The sequence below is a fragment of the Pipra filicauda genome, unplaced genomic scaffold, assembly GCF_003945595.2.
Source record: "Pipra filicauda isolate LSUMZ 115617 unplaced genomic scaffold, ASM394559v2 scaffold144_size1929842_pilon, whole genome shotgun sequence".
Taxonomy (NCBI): Eukaryota; Metazoa; Chordata; class Aves; order Passeriformes; family Pipridae; genus Pipra; species Pipra filicauda.
The window spans coordinates 1,736,657-1,756,934 of NW_024103929.1; positions in this window are offsets into that span (position 1 = coordinate 1,736,657).

Here is a 20,278-nt window from a genome sequence, read left to right on the forward strand (position 1 = left end):
AAAAACCAGTTTTAAAAATAGGTCTAAGTTAGGTCTATTTAAAAGTTTACAAAACTTGAATATCATTGTTCTAAAATTAGAAAAGCGAAAACCAGAATACCTTTGTGACCTTTTATTTACCATATATTATCCAACCTCAGAATGTCAACAAAACTTCTTTTTTATAATATGTCAGAAAATTTTACAGTAATACATTTTTATTCCCCTTGACTATGTTTTAAATATAGATTGACTAATTTCATTTCAGTTGTAATAAAGGTTTCAAAACCTTACTAAAGAAAGATTTTTGTGCAAATAAGGCTTTCTTAAGAAAGGGAAGCAGAAAGGGTGTTGCTAAGCATAACTGAGAATTAATCAGCTTCCAGTTTTTTATATATCCCCATTTTATTTGGGGATAGATGAAGTAATTTCTATGAGACAGGCTTGGAGCACTCAGTAAATTATTTGCAAAATAACATTATATAAATGTAAGTTGCAGGAGTAACATTTTCAGTAGAAACTTGGGAATTTAGAAGCAATTTAGAAGAAACTTAGAATTGAACTTAAAGACCTTAAAACCCAAATTTTCAAAGGTGAGGACAGTCACCTGCACAGATTTTCAGAAGTGTGTAAAGAGGTTAGTTAGCAAAAACCAGAATAAATAGAGCACTTATGAGCGAAAAATTATACTTAGGCAAAATTGAAGTGTGACTTCCAGAACATTTCATGAAAATATTCCCTGATCTAGTATATTTGAGACGTACCATCGATCTACATATTTAAGCGTGTGATTAGGTTGAAGACATCTACCTATGAGCCAGTCAATCTAAGTGCCCACTGTAGGCAGCGTTGAGAAAAAGGTACTTTTAGGACGCAATTAATAAAATTCCTATCAAATCCCATCTTTAGTCACCCTTGAAGTGTCCTCGTCTCTTTGGTGATCATAAAGAGTCTTAACAACTATCCCATGGCGGGTACTTACATCTGGTCAGATGAATTCTACCTTTGGTCATTGGATGCTGCAGAAAAAAAGACCAGACTGAGGCACAGAAGCAGTACCCTGTGGAGTGTCAAAGCTTCTCTGCCGTGCAGTAGAGGAGCACGAGCTCTGTTCCCAGTGTAGCTGGGGAGTCATTGACTCTGTGATGGACAGTGCATGGTACGGCGGGGACACAGACAAGGGAGAGTCTTGGGAAATGGGATGTTGGAAAGAAGAGCACCTCAGTTTATCGTTTCCTACCAAGCAGTGCTCCTAAAGGAGAACACTCTTGTTGCTTCTCTGGCAGTTGCTATTTAAACACTTTTTAAAACCAAGTGCATAGCTTCTGTGACAGAGACTGGACCACTGACTTTTCTCTCCGCTCTGCTCTTCCCAGTGATATGTTGAATTTCCTGGTGCAATTTTCACTTTCCAGCTGTCCAAGCTGATACTTTAATCCCAGACTGGGACTTTGGGTATTTTCACTTTTGGGCTCAAAAATTCTGTAACTCCAGAATTGCATATAATTATTTTTATATGTGTACACAGATAAAATCTAAATGTAAAATTAGCATTAATTAAAATTTTCCCACATACTTGACTCATAATTATTCTCCAGCTAGAAGTAATAAATATAATTAGGACAAGTGAGAATCGTGGGACAGGAATAGTACAATGAGTTGGAGAGAGAAGTAGCAGAACATAGGTTAAGAAGGGAGGAAAAGCATTATGGGATTATTTTTACTTCAGAAAGAAATTAAGCTTGATGGTTTATGACATTTCTCCTACTGGTAATTTTCAGGCCTATTTTTATGTGGCACTTTAAAATATTTCTGATGATAGCTTTAAAAAATATATATTTGAACTACATCTAAATAAAAAGCATGGGAATAGGTAAATGTGTGTGAAGTGCAACTATATTGATACTGTGTACAGGAACAAGAATTATTTAATTTGCAGAAGTTGTTAAGAAAGATCCCACTGAGTTCACTAGACATACCACCGCTGGGTTTAATCTGTATCAGTAAGATGGAGGGATGATGCAATTAATATTTCCACTTTTTAAAGGCAACAGAAGAGTAGGATGAAAGCAGGCATGAAGAGGATAAAGTAGGAATGTGGAGGCTAAAGATATAAAGGAATATAAAGTCAACATTTTTGTGTGTCTATATCACTTGCTGAAGTTATAGCATTTTGCTGACTATTGCTTTGAAATAAAAATTTTGTGAAATGCTCGTAGCAGGGCAGAACTCACTTGCTTTAATGTGTCTTAAAATCTGAAAGACAAGGTTTGTGGAGCGAAGCAATATCTTTTATTAAACTAGCTGATACAGTTATAAAAAGAGACCAGTTTCCAGGACACTAGGAAAAGGTTTGTATGCCTGAAGCATGTCTGGTTTTGAAACTATAAAGTTGAGTTAATAAAAGATCCTTTCTCTCCCTAAACCTTACCTCTCTATATCCTTGAATATCATCTCTAATGATCTTATTACTTGAAAATATGAAAAACTTCAGCTGGCTCAAGAAATATCCCTCCTATCAGATTTCTGAATTCTGTCATGATCATTGTCCAAGCTGAACAGAAGGATAGAATGAGGGACAGTTAGTTACGAGCCTGTATGTAACTCACAGAGACCTCATGGCTCTTCATTTTGCTAACAGTGGTATGAAATTTTCTCTGAGTTTTGGATCAAGAGGATGACTTTTAAAGGCAGAAATAGAAGAGTCAGTCTCCAATTTACAATGCTCACGGTAGAAACTCTGCTAACTCCTGTGTAAATATTAACCCTTTTGTAGATCAATGGAAGCAACTGATAGATTTTTTTGGTTATTTTTTGATTAGTTAGATAAACAGTAGATTAAGTGAAAAACACTCCTGGCATTGATAAGAAACACATTTTAAGCATCCTCCATAAAGTATATGTAATGGAGTTTTTTGCACCTGCCCTTCTGAACTATTTCAGATAAGTGACCAAAACATTCACATTGTCTGCATTACGGTGATGCTCCTGATGTTATTACTGTGTTCAGTGGCTGACTGATGTGCCTTGCTCTATATATTACATTAATGTGCTTGTTAGAGCTGGAGTCAGAAGAAATTTTTCCAGTAGACTGTTGGCCAACTGCTAAGCCTTTATTTTCTTCCTAGTAGGTTAGTATTTGGTTTTGCCAAGACTGTCCAGAAACAAAAAACTAGATTGCTGGTTTTGAAAGCAAGAGGGACAATGGCAATGCTCTCCCCATATCTCTATGCTACATTAGATTTGGGTATTTTCTGTTCAGAACAAATCTGTTAGAAGACACTCAGGAATAATTGGAAATCTATTTTTAGCAGATGTGTAAGATAGATATTTCTAAATAATGTTAGCATCTAATAGGAATTGCAGAGTCTGGATGGACATAAGAACACACAAGTCCTCTCCTGTATTTCTTTGGTGACATAAGTGTAAATGTAAATATTAATATATTCCCCATTATTAGATTCAAACCAACTGCTGAATTTGCTGTGAATAATTTCAGTTACACCAAAGCAGCAGTGGATAAATGGTTTATCAAAACATTCACTAAACCCTACAAGGAGATTCAAATAGTTAATGAAATAGTTTAATAAAGTATCATGGTAAGAAAAAAAAAAAAGAAGCTAATATGCATTTAGCTAATCCTCCTACATTATAATTAACATGAGAAATAGTAGACTCTTTTTCACTTCTCGGCAAAGATTAAATAACTGAATGTCAGTATTGAGGAAACATAATACTTGATTTCATAATTTAATAAAGTACATTACACTGAATAGAGAAATGTGAACCAGTACAAATAATTAAAATTTTAGAAACTGCACTTTTCAAGATAATTAAAAAAAAAAAAAGAGCAGCTTTTATTTTGAGAGTTCTCCTGTTTAATGTTTCTCTCCAAATATGCTAATTCACAGTGTAACCCCCTGTGTTTAAGTATGAACTGGCAAGAAGCTCTACACTGATTCCACATAGGCTGATGTAGATAAAAACATAACTAAAGACCTCCTTCTTCTTTTTCTTTTGGGTGCCAGCTCATAGAAATCAAGGGATTTGTCAGAACACTGAACCTAACAACTCAAATACACACGGACAAGTCTTAGTTTAATCCCCTGATCAGAGACAATAAGTGTCTCCTCAGACATGTGGAGGCTGCCACACGCTCTGTTCATCAGCACCCTAAGCCTGTAGGACACAGGAGTGCTCTCATCCAGCTGCACCCACTTGGGCTTCCCACAGGGTGACAGCCTCCTCCAGGCATCCATTTGGTCCAGCATGAGGTATTTCAGGAACTGCAGGTGGGTATCTTCTCTCACATAGACTTCCATGGGCTTCAGGGACACAGCTGCCTCACCCTGATGTGAACCGAGGGTGACAGGGGAATCTCTGCTCCAGAACCTGAAGCACCTCCTCCTCCTTCTTCACTTAACCTGCAGTGAGTCTGCAGGATTGTTGCTCTCCTATTTCTCACTCCTGTCTTCTGACTGATGGTGGTGTTGCACAGGGTGGAATTCTTTGTCCCCTTTCTTTAAAACATTATCCCTGAGGTGCTACCACCATCACTAATAGGCTTAACCCTTACAGGCTATACTGTAAATCTGACCAGGGGTACAGCCACCCCTGTAATTCACTGATGCCGAAACCTTGCCGTGCAAACCTAATACAGTTTTATAATTAAGGTCCCTTTGGTGCATTCTGCAGTTAAATCTAGACTGGACTGCTCAAGGATGAAGCCCAAAGTGCAGCTGCAGTGTACTGAACAGAGGACAACACCCCGAGTGAGGAGACTTCACCCCCTCTCTCACCTTGCTCTGTGCCTTTCCTGTTTGCACAGACCCTCTCTAAAATTTCCTTGCACTGATGTATATCCTGGCACAGAGCAGGGGCCCTACTACACATGCCTGCATCTGTGATGGTCTGAGAACTTATTTCATTCAAAATAAAAATTTCTCTCTTGTTCTTAGCAATGTCCCTGTGGTGTCCCTGCACTGTGCTTCCAGGACTGGAAGTGCTGTGCAACACAGTGCTAATACCTCTGGGTGTTTTTGTGATACGTTGTGAGATTGGACTCAGGGACAACACTGCTGGATCTGGTAGCAGATGGGGTACGACTAGAGAAGGAGTAGAAAAAAAATAAATGTTAAAACACTCTTGGGTTGGAAAGGGCCAAGGTAGAGGCTTTGTGACTGCTAATCTTCCCAGTAAGCCAGCAGGATCACCTGAAAGGTTCTGTGACAGTCATTCCTGGCAGCTGAGTATCCCTGAAATTCTCTTTCCAGTGTGTTCTGTATGACTCTTTCCCCTAAGTTACCCAAGTGCTCCAACCTAGCACTAGCACTGCAGAGAAGGAATATGATTCTCTGAAACATTAAAAAATACACTACAGTTTCGAAAGAAAGACAGAAGAAGATTGATATCTTGGAAATTATACAGAACTGGGGGGAAAAGCTTCAATATAACAACATCTCCAAATCTCATGCTCAGAAAAGTGAGAGCTAGATAATAACTTATCCCACATATTGAGTAGCAGGAGAAGAGTGTGACTGTACCCCAAAGGGACAATTTAACCCTATTTTCCTTAAAAGTGCAGCAGTTAAGCACTTAGGAACTGTTTCCATCTGTAGTCAAACTGTTTGATAAAAAATCACAGTGCCACAGACTAAGTATAGTAAAGGGAAGGCAAAGCAGATTTCCTATCAGAAAGCACAGTCCTGTCAGAAATACATTCTGAGACATTTCAAGCTTCATAACATATTGCTGTCTCAGACATTACAGTAAACAGTCCGTTAACAGTTTTGCAAAATGAATGCTGACCTCCACGTATTTATTTACTTGTATTTCTCAATATTTCTAATAGAAGTTCTGGTTCTGGACCTCTCTCAGCTCTGAGGCAGCACAAAGTTCTGAAGCTTAAAATGACTGGTTTTGCTGAGGTTGCTTGTTTTTTTTTGCTGAAATATCATCTTATTTTATACAGTACAATATCGACTCAGTTCTGTATCCTCTTAAGATAAATCCCAATGAGCTCTGTTCCTAACTTGTTCTTATTTAATGCTCCAGTTTACTTTTTCCTTTCTGTTCCTGGGAGAGTCAGTGTCATATTTAATGGATGTATATAATTAGAATTTTTTAATAATAATTTTCTGTAGGATGAAGAAGAGACAAATATTAGGAATTGGTCAGTCTATCTGTCTATTTATCTATCTGTCTATCTATCTAATACTGGTCAGAATATGTGACCAATACATCTGTTCTAGAACAAGCAGCCATCACAAGCATTGAGGCCATGTTGCTGAGAACAGAGCTGCACTGGGCAGGGCACGTCTCAAGGATGAAGGACCACCGCCTCCCTGAGATCCTGCTTTATGGTGAACTTGCCATTGGCTGCTACAACATCTCAGCCTTGACCATATTGATCAACATAACTGGTCTCCTCTGGCCTCCAATCGGGAGGTTTGGAGACACACCATCTATAATGCTGTTGCTTCCTTTGAGAAAGCACGCAGGATCACTCTCGAGGAGAAAAGACAATGCAGAAAAAATCGTGTCTTGCAGAATTTACCACCTAAGGAGTCTTTCTGCTGTGCCTTTTGCAGTCGGATGTGTCTATCTCGTATTGGCCTTTTTAGCCACCAACGTGCTTGTAACAAATGTGAGTAGAGCCCTTCCCAAATCTTCATTCGGGAAGCCTAGCCATGATATCTATCTAATCTATCTATCAAAAAAAATTAACATAGGGACATCACAGCATGATTCCCCCCTCTACTCAGCCCTAGTGAGGCCACATTTGGAGTATTTTGTTCAATTCTGTTCTCCACTCTTCAAGAAAGACAAAGAGCTACTGGAGAGGGTCCAGTGGAGGCCATAAAGATGATTAGGGATCTGGAGCATCTCTCTTGAGAGACTGCAGGATCTGGGCCTGTTTAGTCTAGAGAAGAGAAGACTGAGAGGAGATCTCATCAATACATATAAATATCTCAAAGGTGGGTGCCAAGAGGATGTTGCCAGACTCTTTTCAGTGAAGCCTAATAACAGAACAAGGAGTAATGGCAATAACTAAAACACAAGAAAGGTCACCTCAACATGAGGAAGAACTTCTTTATGCTGAATGTGGCAGAGCACTGGAACAGGTCACCCAGGGAAGTCAATGAGTCTCCCTCTCTGGAGATGTTCAAAACCCACTTGGACGTGTTCCTGTATCACCTGCTATAGGTGACCCTGCCTCAGCAGAGGGGCTAGATGGTCTCCCAAGGTCCCTTCCAACCCTAACAATTCTGTGATTCTGTGATTTCATTATTTTTCTAAATTGATCAAGTGGTAGTTTAAATTAGATACAAAGCAGATCGATTTACCATTAGACTACTTCAGGTTGAAGTCCAAATTCAGAAAACTGTTCCTATTCTATTAAGAACTTTCTGCAGTGATTAACTATAAATGTTATTGCAGTCTGTCCTCCACTGGGATGTTTGCAAATAAGGTCACAGTCATAAATAATAATCTTCTAAAAACAGTGTTTGTGTCAGAAAAAATCCAAGGGAAAAATCAAATTTTTAAGTTAAAATGACAACTTTTATGTTATGTATGCAAGGTCACTTACTTAGCATACGTCTGGTGAGTCACACAACTGAAGTCAAAATGAAAAAATGAACATATTGGCAGAGTTACGTGTCCTTCAGTAGCTGGTCTGACAAAGAGAAATTTTCTCCCCCAAAACTTAGTGTTTTATTTAAAGGGGGAAAATAAAAATAAAAGAAAGTAGAAATGATTCAAAGAAGTACAAACTCCATAAATGAAGAATCCATTTTGGAGATCCAAACCTCTTATTTTACTACTTGCTAAAAAACTAAGATTTCTTCAAATAGCAGGGTGATAAATACATGGTCTGCCAAGAAAGTGGAATCATCATGGAGTATAAAAGTCTCTAATGTTGTCAGTATAATGGAAGGAAAAACCCCAAGCTAGCTGAGAGTGCAGTTTTCGACATATGCTTTTCACAAACTGACTGATGCGGCTCTTTCAAAGAAATCAATCTGAGGCTTTGCAAATCACTGTGGGACAGATTCTGCTTTTCAGTCTTTGTCCTGTTTGTATTGCAGACAAAAAACTGCATTTCTTTGCAGATATAATTCACTGTGGTAATTATACCCTACGACTACAGTGTGAGTCAGCATGCGGAGGCTGGCAGAATGCATCCTCCTCTAACTGAGCAATCCAGACTTCAGGGGCTCATAACATACAAACTTAAACTACAAATGTTTTTTGTGGTTGTGGGTTTTTGGTTTTTTTTTGTTGTTTTTTTTTTTTCTTTTTGTCCTTTTAATATTTTCTCATGAAATGTAACAGTACCGATTCTTTCAAATTCCTGCAGTGATCTGCTGCTGTCGTTCACCAAATCAAACCATAACCTTAATGGTTATTTACATTATTTGCTGCATGCTTTGTGTTTATAGTTCCATTTGGCTCAAGGCAAAGTGATGTAAGGCATTCATGGGCATATAGGAGTGTAAAAGAGAGAAAGTTTGATCAATAGGACACCTTTGTTGTTGGTAAACATTGTCAGAAAATGATCAGTGTCAGTGCTCTAAGCCAGAGAAAACTAATAACATGAGTGGCAGGCTTCCTGCAAGCGCTTGGAGTATTTATGTGGCATTCCAGAGGAAGATCTGTAAACAAGACTAAAACAAAAATACAATTTTATTGATATCCACCTGATTTATGTTTACAACATGTGTGGATAATAACCCTATTTGTCAGAGAGTCTATCATGAATACTAATTTACTGATACTGAATCAAAACCAAATAAGTGAGGTTGATGTGATGGTGCATTCCATGCATTTTCATGTAATCACATTTTGAGTGACCTGAGTCTGCAGTAAAGAAATCAGAAGACTTTCACTAGGCACAGAATGTTTTCTGATGAGTTTATAAGTGTATCCTAATATAAACGGAGCCTGGAGACCATGAAGAGAATCTTACCATCTGTTTAATGAAACATGAATAAAGATTATTTTTAATATCTTATGCCATGTTTTTATTTCACCACCTTACTTTTCAAAGTAGAACATCTCAAAGTTCCAGAAGATCAAATCTATAAAAAGTTGTTACATTTTAAACTTCTTTCATCCTAACTTGAAACATAAGATGCTAAGATGTTTCCTGTGATTATGTCAGAGGGAAATAAATAGTAACTTGGTAAATATTAGAATGGTCTGATCAGAAGAGTTTTCCATAACACAAAAAGAATTACATTTAAAGTTTATCGCTCAATCTATGACAATAACATAATAGTGAAATGAAATGTTTGAGCATAAAAGAAATGGATCTGTAATTGTTCATGTATAATTTTGTTAAAATTGATACGCTCCTCTTACAAAGCATTAATTTTTGACTAATCAGTAAAGTTCAATGAAGAAAAAAATCTACTAGTTTTGTTCCAAGAATTGATGAATATTATTCAACCAGTTGAGAGAAACCTGAATAAAGAGAGAAGGTGACGTGCCTAAGTAGTAAGAAAACCAAATCTCAGATGGAATAAGTCTGTTCAGCAGAGTCTGAACAATATATTCTAGTTCATCTCTAAGAAACCTAGTTCATAGGACCACAGAATGTTAAGGTTAGTAAAGACCTTTAAGGTCATCAAGTCCAACTGTCAACCCAGCACCACCATGACACCATTAAACCACATCCTCTTAACAATTCTATGAGGACTGTTGTCTGGCACCACTTCCAAGGTTTCTATTCATCCCAAAAGACAGAGAGTGGATTTACTTCTGTATGTGTGGTGTAATGCCCATTTACCTATCAACCACTGCTAGAACAGCAGCAATCAACCAGCCAAACACAAGGACCCACAGCCTCCATAAAACAACCAGTAGATATAATAAAATATATATCAAGTTATTTCTTACTTTTCAGAATGATTTTTTTTGTGAGTTGTCAAAGTTCCATAAATAAATAAATAAACAAAACAAAACAATAATAACCTAGTTTCCACTGTATGGAGAAATGCAGGAACACGGGTGTGGAAAAGACTAAATGTTACATAGATGATATAACACTTAATTTACAATAAGAAACTTTCTTCTTGATTTTTTTTTTAACTCATTTCTATATGTGCTGCTTCCCTGAAAGCTTTAAACTGCATCGAAATGAATTCCCCTGAAATTGCAGGGTCGGAATTCAAGGCTTTGCTAAATATCTGTAGTTCCCTCTGCAGTCCCTGCTCTCTTCGTCTGGACCTTGTAGAACTCAAAGGTTTTAAAAAACAGCTTCCTGGTCGAAACTGGCCGAGAGTCCATGCTGGAGTGCTATGTCTGTTGAAGAAAAAGGAATTAAACTGCATTCTTTACCATGGGAATACAAGGCCCAAGCCTTCAGGCAAATTTATCAGCTGATAGTTGGTAATTAGCACTGTGCTTGCACACGACTCTTGTGCCTAATACACCTGTTGCTAAATTTCAGCATTGTTCAAGGTTTTGTTTGCTGGCATAAGTGCAACTAAAAGCAGCACTTGTGTATGGGAGATTCATAGTAGGATTTCAAAGGCAAATGCTAAATTCTCTCTTCTGGTGATTGCTCTAGGTTTCTAATGTGAACAGCATCACTGCTGGTAAAGAACACTTCTCCAAAATAGCCCTCTTTAATCCAAGGGAAAGCCTAAAACTACCGATAGTGACATCTGGTGGCACCTAAAAATGTCACATTTGAAAGTAAATCCCTTCTTTGTGCAAAATGAGGATCGGCAGTCTTATGGCCTGACACTTTTCCAGATGGAGTTAGTAAAAATCTTATTCAGTGATATATCAACGAAATCCCCCCTTTTCCTCACCTCAGTTAGAGATGCCTGTGAAACCTCAATCCACACGCAGTTATAGCATGGTCTCCACTTCATCTGTATGTTGAGGAAATGAATGAACTAAACACCCAATTGCTTCTCAGGGACTCTTTATATTCCCTATGGTCACTGCACAAAATATATCATGTAAATGTGACTTATACATATGGTTATTTAAATGAGAGATGCTACCATCTATGAAGAAATAAATGTGGATACAAATGAACTTTGGCACTATGATATATGATACTGCTCCGACCTGGAGAAATATATCAGGTGTCTTCAATTAAAATAATAATAATCCTCTCAACCCTGTTCAATTCAAGCCAACTATTCAATCCAGCTTTCTCTCAGCTGATCCTAATAACTCTGCTATAATTCCTAGAATTCCCTCTGAGTAACTTCTGCTCTGCCCACTGTTGCAGAAACATCTGTCTGGTCTTACATCCCCTACTCCCTTCTTTTCTTCAGCTGTACAGACAGCATCTTATCTATTTTTCCTATGGGTCTTGATACAGAATCCCTGATAAGTATTACATCAGAAAAACAAATTGTGATGTAGGAAGGAGAAAGAATACTACATTTGCTGCTAGCACCTTGCTCTCCCAAAGAAACTCTGATGAGATTGCTGCTAGTGTTTAAGTTGAAAACCAGAACAACTCACACACTAAGAGTTGTCTGCATGTCCATTTTGGTTCCTATTCTGTTAACTAAGATGGTAGCCAAGAACACAGTTGTCTTGATATGGAAGTGAAGAAATATTTTCAGCCTTATACATTTAGCTTTGCTTTCCAAAAAAGCAAAAGGAAAAAACATCATATTTCTCCACTACATTTCAAGTCATATTTCTTTATAAGAGAGACTTCTAGCATTCAAACAAGTGTGAATGATAATAGTAGCTTCTTCAAGCAAAAACACAGTGCTACACTTGAGATGAAGTATTGTCACCTCCAGATTACACTTTTCACAGCAATATTATTTATATTACATCAATTTCAGAGACCAATAGGAATTTTGAGACCCTACTGAGGTAACTGCTAAACCTCAGAATACGCAGATTTGCTGAGGCTCAGGAAACTCATGTTATTCTCCTGTTTCCCCTGAAGTACAAGCTGGAACTATCTTTGCTGAGGACTTCTCAGAAGGCATTCCGTGCAGCTAAACCTGAAACACACATCCATTGATGTGGGTGAGCACACAGATTGGCAAAGGAGGGTCCATGCTGGCATATAAATGCATGTCTGAAATTTAGGTATGAATAATTCCCCTGCCAGTTGTCTACTGTTCTCTTAGAAAAACAGGTTGTTTGCTTAACAGAGATATATAAAAATGAATGAACTTTGCGTTTATACATTGATTATTAGTATTAACTTGCAAACAAAACAGATATGTACATAGTCTTTCCCATCTGTCTGCTAGACCTGCTCAAGCACAGCATTTGGACATTTTTCAGCTTGCTTTACTTTCCTGCATTTATGTAGCTTCCTCACCTCAGATCTTCTTGCAGAGATGGTTTCTCAGTCTCTGAGGGATAACCACGATATGCAGTGAGTATGTCCTGGAGCTGGCAGAGCTCGAGGAGAATTGCAGCTTCTCAGTTTGTCTGTAAACACTTCACAAACCTGCCAGCAAGTGAACAGTGAGGAGTCTTCACAGCAAGCAGCAGAACAGGTTTTGAGTTAATAGCTGGTTGATCCTCAGATTTAGGTGAAGGCAGAAACATCTGAGTTTGTGTCCAAATTACACCAATTCTGGAATGAGAAACAAATATTTTAGTCTCACTTCATGACAACTAGAGTCCTTCAGACAACCCTTAGTGCCTATATTTGTAATTTCATGACTCATCTGTGCTTGGATTGACTCAGTTCTTGGAGGGTGCGTGCATTCAGTCTGCCTGGCAAAGCATCCAGGGTGAAAATTTCCTTTGGAGGTTCAGAAACATAAACTGTAGCAGCTGAATTCTTGAAGTCTCTGGGTCTTGGTGGCTGAATTGCTTTACCCTGTTCCCAGCATATGTGTGGAGAGAGAGCACTCCAACCTAAACTTGTTTTTTCTTTTCTGGTGCTTCTTTTCTTCTTTTGAGGAGCTTATGAGGCAAATACTACCATATCAAGCATACAGATTGCACAAACAAAAAAGATGGTTTCTGCCTCAAGAAAGCCTTCCTTCAGAAGATAAAATACCATTAGATAAATTAAGGGCTTTAACCAACATATGTAGGACCTGAAAACTGCCAGAAAAGCAAAAAGATTATTTTCCAAGTAAAAAATTTAAGACAGAAATTGTTTATAAGAGAATTCCCGCGGAGAATCTGTCTTGGAGAATGCTCTGAAATGCTTTCACCCCTTTAACTGAGCATGTTTGTCAGATTTGCCCCAAATAATCCTACGGCTTTGACTTTATGTGTGTTCATACATTTAGCAAATACTGTGAGTAGATTTCCTTTTCAGGGGAGACTCACAATACTCTCTCATGTATTGCCTAACATATAAAGCTTTGTTTTGGAAGTAAAGATATAACACTATGTTTGGCTTTTGATCACGGGTGAAGATTTTTGGCAAATGAAATGAATCCAGATGGTGATTAGGAAAAAAAAGCCTTTTTATATTTCCCTGCTGACACAAAAAACAGAGTTCATTGTTTTATTAAATGGATTACAATACCAACTCCTGAATTCCTGCTTGGAACAGACAACAAGGGGAGCTGTCTCAGCAAAAAGTAGTTCTTGGATAAGCTGTTCAGAGATTTTCATTTTTGCCTTAAGGCATGAGAGATTGAAGAGTTTGCCTTCTTGAAATTGGAAGCAGACTCATGCCAGTGGAGTATGAGAGTCTTGTACAATAACTGCAGCAGAGAGGAGACAGTAGAGGCAAAATAAATACACAAAGACAGAGTAATTCTGTTTCCACTTAAAAAAGTTTCTGCAAACCTTTCTTTGGAAATTTTTGATTTTGAGGGGGAAAAAAGCTTTTGTAAATGACCCTAGAATGAGATTCAGAAGGTTTCTGTGAACTTCCTAAATTAGTTACAGATTCCTTCTGTCAATTTTGGTATAGGACTTAAGATGAGATCCAAAAGAGCACATAGGAGCTTAAAATACAGCTTAAACAGAAATTAGGCACATATGTCAAAAGAAGAAATTCAAAATCTATTTCTTATGAAGGACAAATAAATTCAAAGTGAGATAATTCAGGTGTGAGTTGGGAGAGGAGTAGGTTTCTGAAGACGTATTGAACAAACAAGAAATGTGAATTCCAGGTAGTTTCCAAAAGCACTTCAGCACTTGAGAAAGTAAGGATTAAGACAAGTAGTAAGTAAAATCTATAGTTGAAGTTTCATCTCTTCTTTTGCAAACCACCATTTTATCTTGATTTGATAGATTAAAGAAGCTTCTTTTAAATCTTGGCTGGTATCGAAGTGATTTTAGGGTATTCTGACAAACTTGTTTTCTTGTCAGATTGACAAATGTGACAGACCAAAGTGGAATGCTTCTTTATGTACAGGAGAGTCCCAAGAGTTGGGAAACATTATCTGAACATTACTCCCAGACACTGACAGCTACAATACAGCAAACCAATTTCTTACTATATGCTTCAACATCTATTCTTTGGGTAAGAGTTAAATCACGGTGCTAAAGAAAATAACATTATTGTCATTAGAGAGACCCAATCAGAACTGGCTCTGGGACAGGTCAGGAACATGTGAGGCATTGGACTTTTTCTAATAAATATCTGACACTGTACAACAGTTTTCAGGTCCTAAACTAATCTGCTCTCTGACCCTGCTTTATGCAGATTCATAAGATCAATAGATGCTAGATCAGTCTCTGCACAGTATAGTCTTGCCACATACCTAACTCACCTTGAAAATCGCACCCAAAATTGAAATTTTCTTTTTCTCTGTAAGATCCAGGCTTTTCTGTTGAGTTGCATAGTTCCAGACTTTAGACAACCAGGCAAACTTTATTTACTCCGAATAAGAAATTGCTATTTGTCACTTGGTGGGTTGTACTTATTTCACAGAGAGGGAAGTTTAGAACGAGTTAATTTTGGCTAGCATGTTAAAAGGAACTTTGCATATAGTCTGATCCATCTAGATAATTGGGAGAATCACTGATTTCAGTGAGTGTGCTAAAAAATCTGTAAAGATGTAATGGTTGTCAGTTTCCAGGAAACTTCATTTGAAAAGCTGTCGTGTGGTGTATTTCCAAAGTTCTAAATTTCTGATTCTTTAAGAGTATGACTTCAGTATGCAAGTGCGTGATAAATCAGTTTTTTGATAAATGAAATCAAAGTGTGATAAATGATTTTTTTGGGATAACTGCTTATGATTAGATGAAATTTCTGGGCTGATGTTTTTCACAGTGACTCAAGATCTTCAGTATTACACTGGAGACATTCAATGCAGATGTTTGCATATGAAAACTGTTCAATATCTATGGGCAAATTTGTATTCTTATTTTGGTTTCAAATACCATTTTTTTAAAGAAAATCATAGTAAAAAAAACCCCAGATCCTAATTTAGCAAGCTTTTGCAAATAATGATCAATCCAACCAAATAATATTATTTAACTAAGATGGAATGAGGGCTTACTGTGGAACAATATATCACTAATGATTGGAACAGATGCACAAAGTGTCTTAATAAATCAGTAACCTGGAAAACACATCAATTATTTTGAAGGTTAATGGATTTTTTTGTTTGTTCTCCAAAACTCATGAAGATATTTCCTTGAATACTTCAAACCATTCAAAACCAAATCAAACCAGCAACCTTAATATATATATATTAAAAAAAAAAAAAAGCTTAGGGTGTTTTATAAAACAAAAGAAAGCACCAGAGACACAAAAATAAGCAGAATATATTTATGAATAAGAGCAAGTGGAACTGTTGTAGCGTGATCTATATTGGACTGAAGATAAGATGTTAAAAAGAAGCAACTAGAGTTATATCTCTCATCTCACTTGAAAGTAATTCAGGTCACAAATTTTCTTAGAAACTTTCTTTACTGAAACAGCATTTTTTTTGGTGAAAATCTCTGGTGGCAAAGATTTCTGAAAAACAGAGTGAGAATCTTGTTACAATATAATGTAGTGACTAATCTGATACTTGAAATACTTGTCTACAATCTAGTAGAATTTTTACATTAATTTCCTAATCAAAAAAGGTGGAGGCTTATAAACCTTTGAGAAGTCTTCATTTAATTTTAAAAGAGTAAAGGCCTGAATCTTTTCTTGAACAGGCTGAATACCTGTTTTCCCATCTACACATGGCATATGAATTTCCAAAGGATATATGCAAGAGGGAAATCACACAATAGCACAAGCCAAATAGGAATGTATAATATATGATTACAGCAATATAGTTTAAATTGCAGAATCATTAAGGTTGGAAAAGACCTCCAAGATCATTCAGTCCAACCTCTGAGTGATCACCACCTTGCCAACTAAACTGCAGCACTAAGTGCCATATCCAGGTATTTCTTGAACACCTTCAGGGGTGGTGACTCCATGATTTCCTTGGGCAGTCCATTCTAATGTTTAACCACCCTTTCAGAGAAGAAATTCTTCCTGATATCCAACCCATTTTGTCTTGTCTGGCTAGTTGCCTGGGAGAAGAGACCAATCCCCACCTGGCTACAACCTCCTTTCAGGTAGTTTTAGAGTGAGATAAGGTCTCCCCTGAGCCTCTTTTTCTCCAGGTTAAACACCTCCAGCTTCCTCTGCCACTCCTCACTTTCTCTCTAGATCCTTCACCATCTTCATTGCCCTTCTCTGGACAACATTTCCAGCACCTCAATGTCCTTCTTGAAGTGAGAGACCGAAAACTAGACACGGTATTCAAGGTGCAGCCTCACAAGTCCTGAGTACAGAGAGACAAAAATGCCTTTTCAAATCCAATAAAAATGACATGAAAATTAAATAAATACAGAAACATGCAAAATAAGGTCAATACAAGTTTGTTTAGATGCTCTGCAATTTTGAGAAACAGCTTGCTTAAAATTTATGGCCGCAGTTTTGGGCATCATTTTCTTTACAACTTGATTGCAAAGTCTTTAATGAACATCACAAAAACAAATAATATGCAAGAGATTTTGTATAAAAGATGAGACCTCATTACTTGGGATACGGAGAAGACTGAGATACTCAATGATTTTTTACCTCAGTCTTCACTGGCAGGTACTCCAGCCACACTGCCCAAGACACAGAAGGCGAAAGCAGGGACTGGGAGAATGAAGAACCACCTGCGGCAGGAGAAGATCAGGCTCAAGACCATCTAAGAAGCCTGAAGGTGCACAAGTCCATGGGACTTGTCATGAGGTAACTGTTTGAGTGAGTGGCTAAACCACTATCCATCACATTTGAGAAGTCATAGCATTATGGAGAAGTTCCTATTGATTAGAAAAGGGGAAACATACCCCCCTAACCATAACCATATCCCTGGGAGTGTTCAAGGACAGGTTGGATGGGGCTCTGAGCTACCTGGTCCAGTAGAAGGTATCCCTGACCATGGCAGAGGAGTTGGAACTACATGATCTTTAAGGGTCCTTCCAACACAAATTATTCTATGAGTCTGTGATTGTAAAACATGTTTAATACAAAGAAAATGTAGTTAATGTCACCAAGAGTGAAGCAAAGAGAGAGAAAATAAAATTAATTATTTTGAACTTTAAGGTATTTTAATAAAATGGGAATTCTTGTTTTGCCTTTTCTTTCAGTATGATATTGGACTTCCAGAGAGGCTGAAGAACATGAATATGTAAATACATCACTTGGAAACTTAGACAGTAGAAAGTTTCACCTACAAAAAGAATTTTTTAAAGGAAAATGGTCGTGTATAAGCAAATTTCATAATGGAAACTAACTTGTGAATTTAATGCTATTACTAAAAGCCATTTATTTTCTTTACTGTTTGAAAAGGAATTATCTATGTACATTTTTAACATGCACTGTGAGGTTCTCTATTTTGACTAAATTATGTGCAGCTCAGATTTGAGTTCATTTTCTCTTCACAGTTTATTCCACCTTTAAATATTTTGTTGTTAACTGTAGTCAGATGTAAATCCCTTAGATGCAATGATTCATTCCAGATTTATAGACATAGAAGCTAATAAATCAGCATCACAGATTCAGCTACCAGTTCTTAAGTAAGTAAGGAAGGGTTTGGAGGTAAAGGAAGAGAGAACAATGCCTGTCTCTGTTGATTTTTTTTATCGATGCCTATCTCCGTTGATTTTTTTATCCTATCCCCTTCTGGGTTTTTACCATCTAGAAGGATATTAATTTTTCCTTGCTTTGAATATATCAGATATGATTTTCACTTTCCAACAGTTCATGAATTGTTTTGTTTAGAGAATTTAATTCACTCAGTGATGAAAAGAGTCTGTTTCAATTAAAACCAGTGTTTCTACAGAGAAACCTCTGAGATAGGTCAAAGTTTGGACTTGATGAACTTGGAGGTCTTTTCAATTCTAAATGATTCTGTGATTCTATGTCTGCTGCTTCCACAGATGAAACAGATGAAACTGGTAAGGAAGGGGACTTCAGTTCAGGCAATAGGTTGCTACAAGGACCCAGACCCTTTCCTTGGGGAAAAGGTAAGTACTTGAGTAAGGTGTGCACAGATTGATGATCTGTTGCATCAGGTGGTTGAGTTGCAGGAAGCAGTTAAAAGACTTCACAGCATTAGAAGAGCCAAGATGGAGATAGATGGTTTCAGAACCATGGTCCTGTAGCAGACACCACTGAGAACGAATCATAGAGTCATGGAAACATTAAGGTTGGAATAGATCTCTAAGATCATTCAGTCCAACCATTAACCCAGCACTGCCAAGTCCACCACTAAACCATGTGCCTCAGTGCCACATCTATACATCTTTTAAATATCTGAAGGGTTGGTGACTCCACCACTTCCTTGGGTGGCCTGTTCCAGTGATTAACAACCCTTTCTTTTTTCCTAACATCCAACCTAAACCTCCCCTAGTGCACTTGGGGTCATTTCCTCCTGATCTTGTTACCTGGGAAGAGACTGACCTCCATTTTGCTACAGCCATCTTTCAGGTAGTTGTAGAAAGTTACAAGGTCCACCCTGAGCCTCCTTTTTTCCAGGCAGAACAACTCCAGGCACTTTGGACCCTGGTGACCCACAAAAGCAGGTCTCCTCTTCAGTCTCCAGCCTCCAAACCCACAACCAAAACCAGATGTGATACTTTAACATCAACAGACACCCATGAGCAAGGTCTGCAAGGAGTAACTGCAGCAACACACAGTGGATATCAAAGAAATTAGTGATCACAGTGGGTGACCGTTAGGGGGAATGTATCAAGCTCTGCATGGGGGTGGATGAAGAATGAGTTGAGATCTTATGTGTTAGAATTAAGGGGGAGCCCCAACCATTCTGTGATTCTCTGTAATTCTCTGCAGTTCATATCAGGCCCTTTGAAATGCACCAGTGAACTCCTCAGGGCATCCTACAGATGGCAGCAGCCATCTTGCCATATGTTCCCTGGGGCAATGCACTACGATAGTAACACAAATTAAAAATAGTTTGTCATTTTGAAAGACATATTTAGTACAAAGTATTTTTCAAGCTAAAGAGCAGGGATGGTGTGCATCTGGAGGCAGAAAATTAGACAGCTTTACTGCAGGAGTGGCAGAGATCTATGGTGCTTCCTTATAATACAGCCTAATTTAGGGAAAAGAAATTGACCTGTTAGACAAAGCCTGAATATTTGACTATGATTCATACAGGGACAACTGTGCATCAAAGAGATAGACAGAGGAGTAGAACAAAAATCTGGTTTCTTCCCATCTCATTTAAAGTCAGTTCAACTCTTTCTTTTCTCATAAACTAACCCAAAGCTAAAAGTTAACTAGACTTCATTGTATAACACAGCAAATTGATTAAGAACTGTAAATTGAGATATTTCAAATAATGTCTAAGGTAAGATTTAGCTTCCTTACAGCAACCCTGCAGCTCATAGTCCAGTTCCAGAGTTTGAGCATCATGCACAGAGAAATAACCTTCAAACTCCATTGCTTTTGATCTTATGTAAGCCAAACAACCTTCTTTTCCCTATTATCCTGTAGTTAGTATTCATGTAATCTCGCTTTCTTACTCTCAAGATAAACAAGCAATTGACAGTCCCTTCATTTTCAGCCAAGCTTACAATTAAAAAAGCTGCAACCACTTTCACAGACATAATTAGAAGCATGTGGGAATTCTGGATCCAGCCCTCTACCATGACTTTCAGCACTGAAGCAGATCTAGTCTGCAGAGAGGTGATGGAAAGTCCTACCTGAGCTGTCTCTAGCTAACTTGGGTTTCAGGAACAGAGAAGTTGCATGAAAGGGACCTCTGTGTAGTTGCACCATCTAAAAAAAGCACCCTTGAGATCTTGCTGTGTCAGTTTTGTTATCATTTGTACTCAAAAAAAATAAAAAAAAAAGGGAAAATAAAGGGCTAAATGT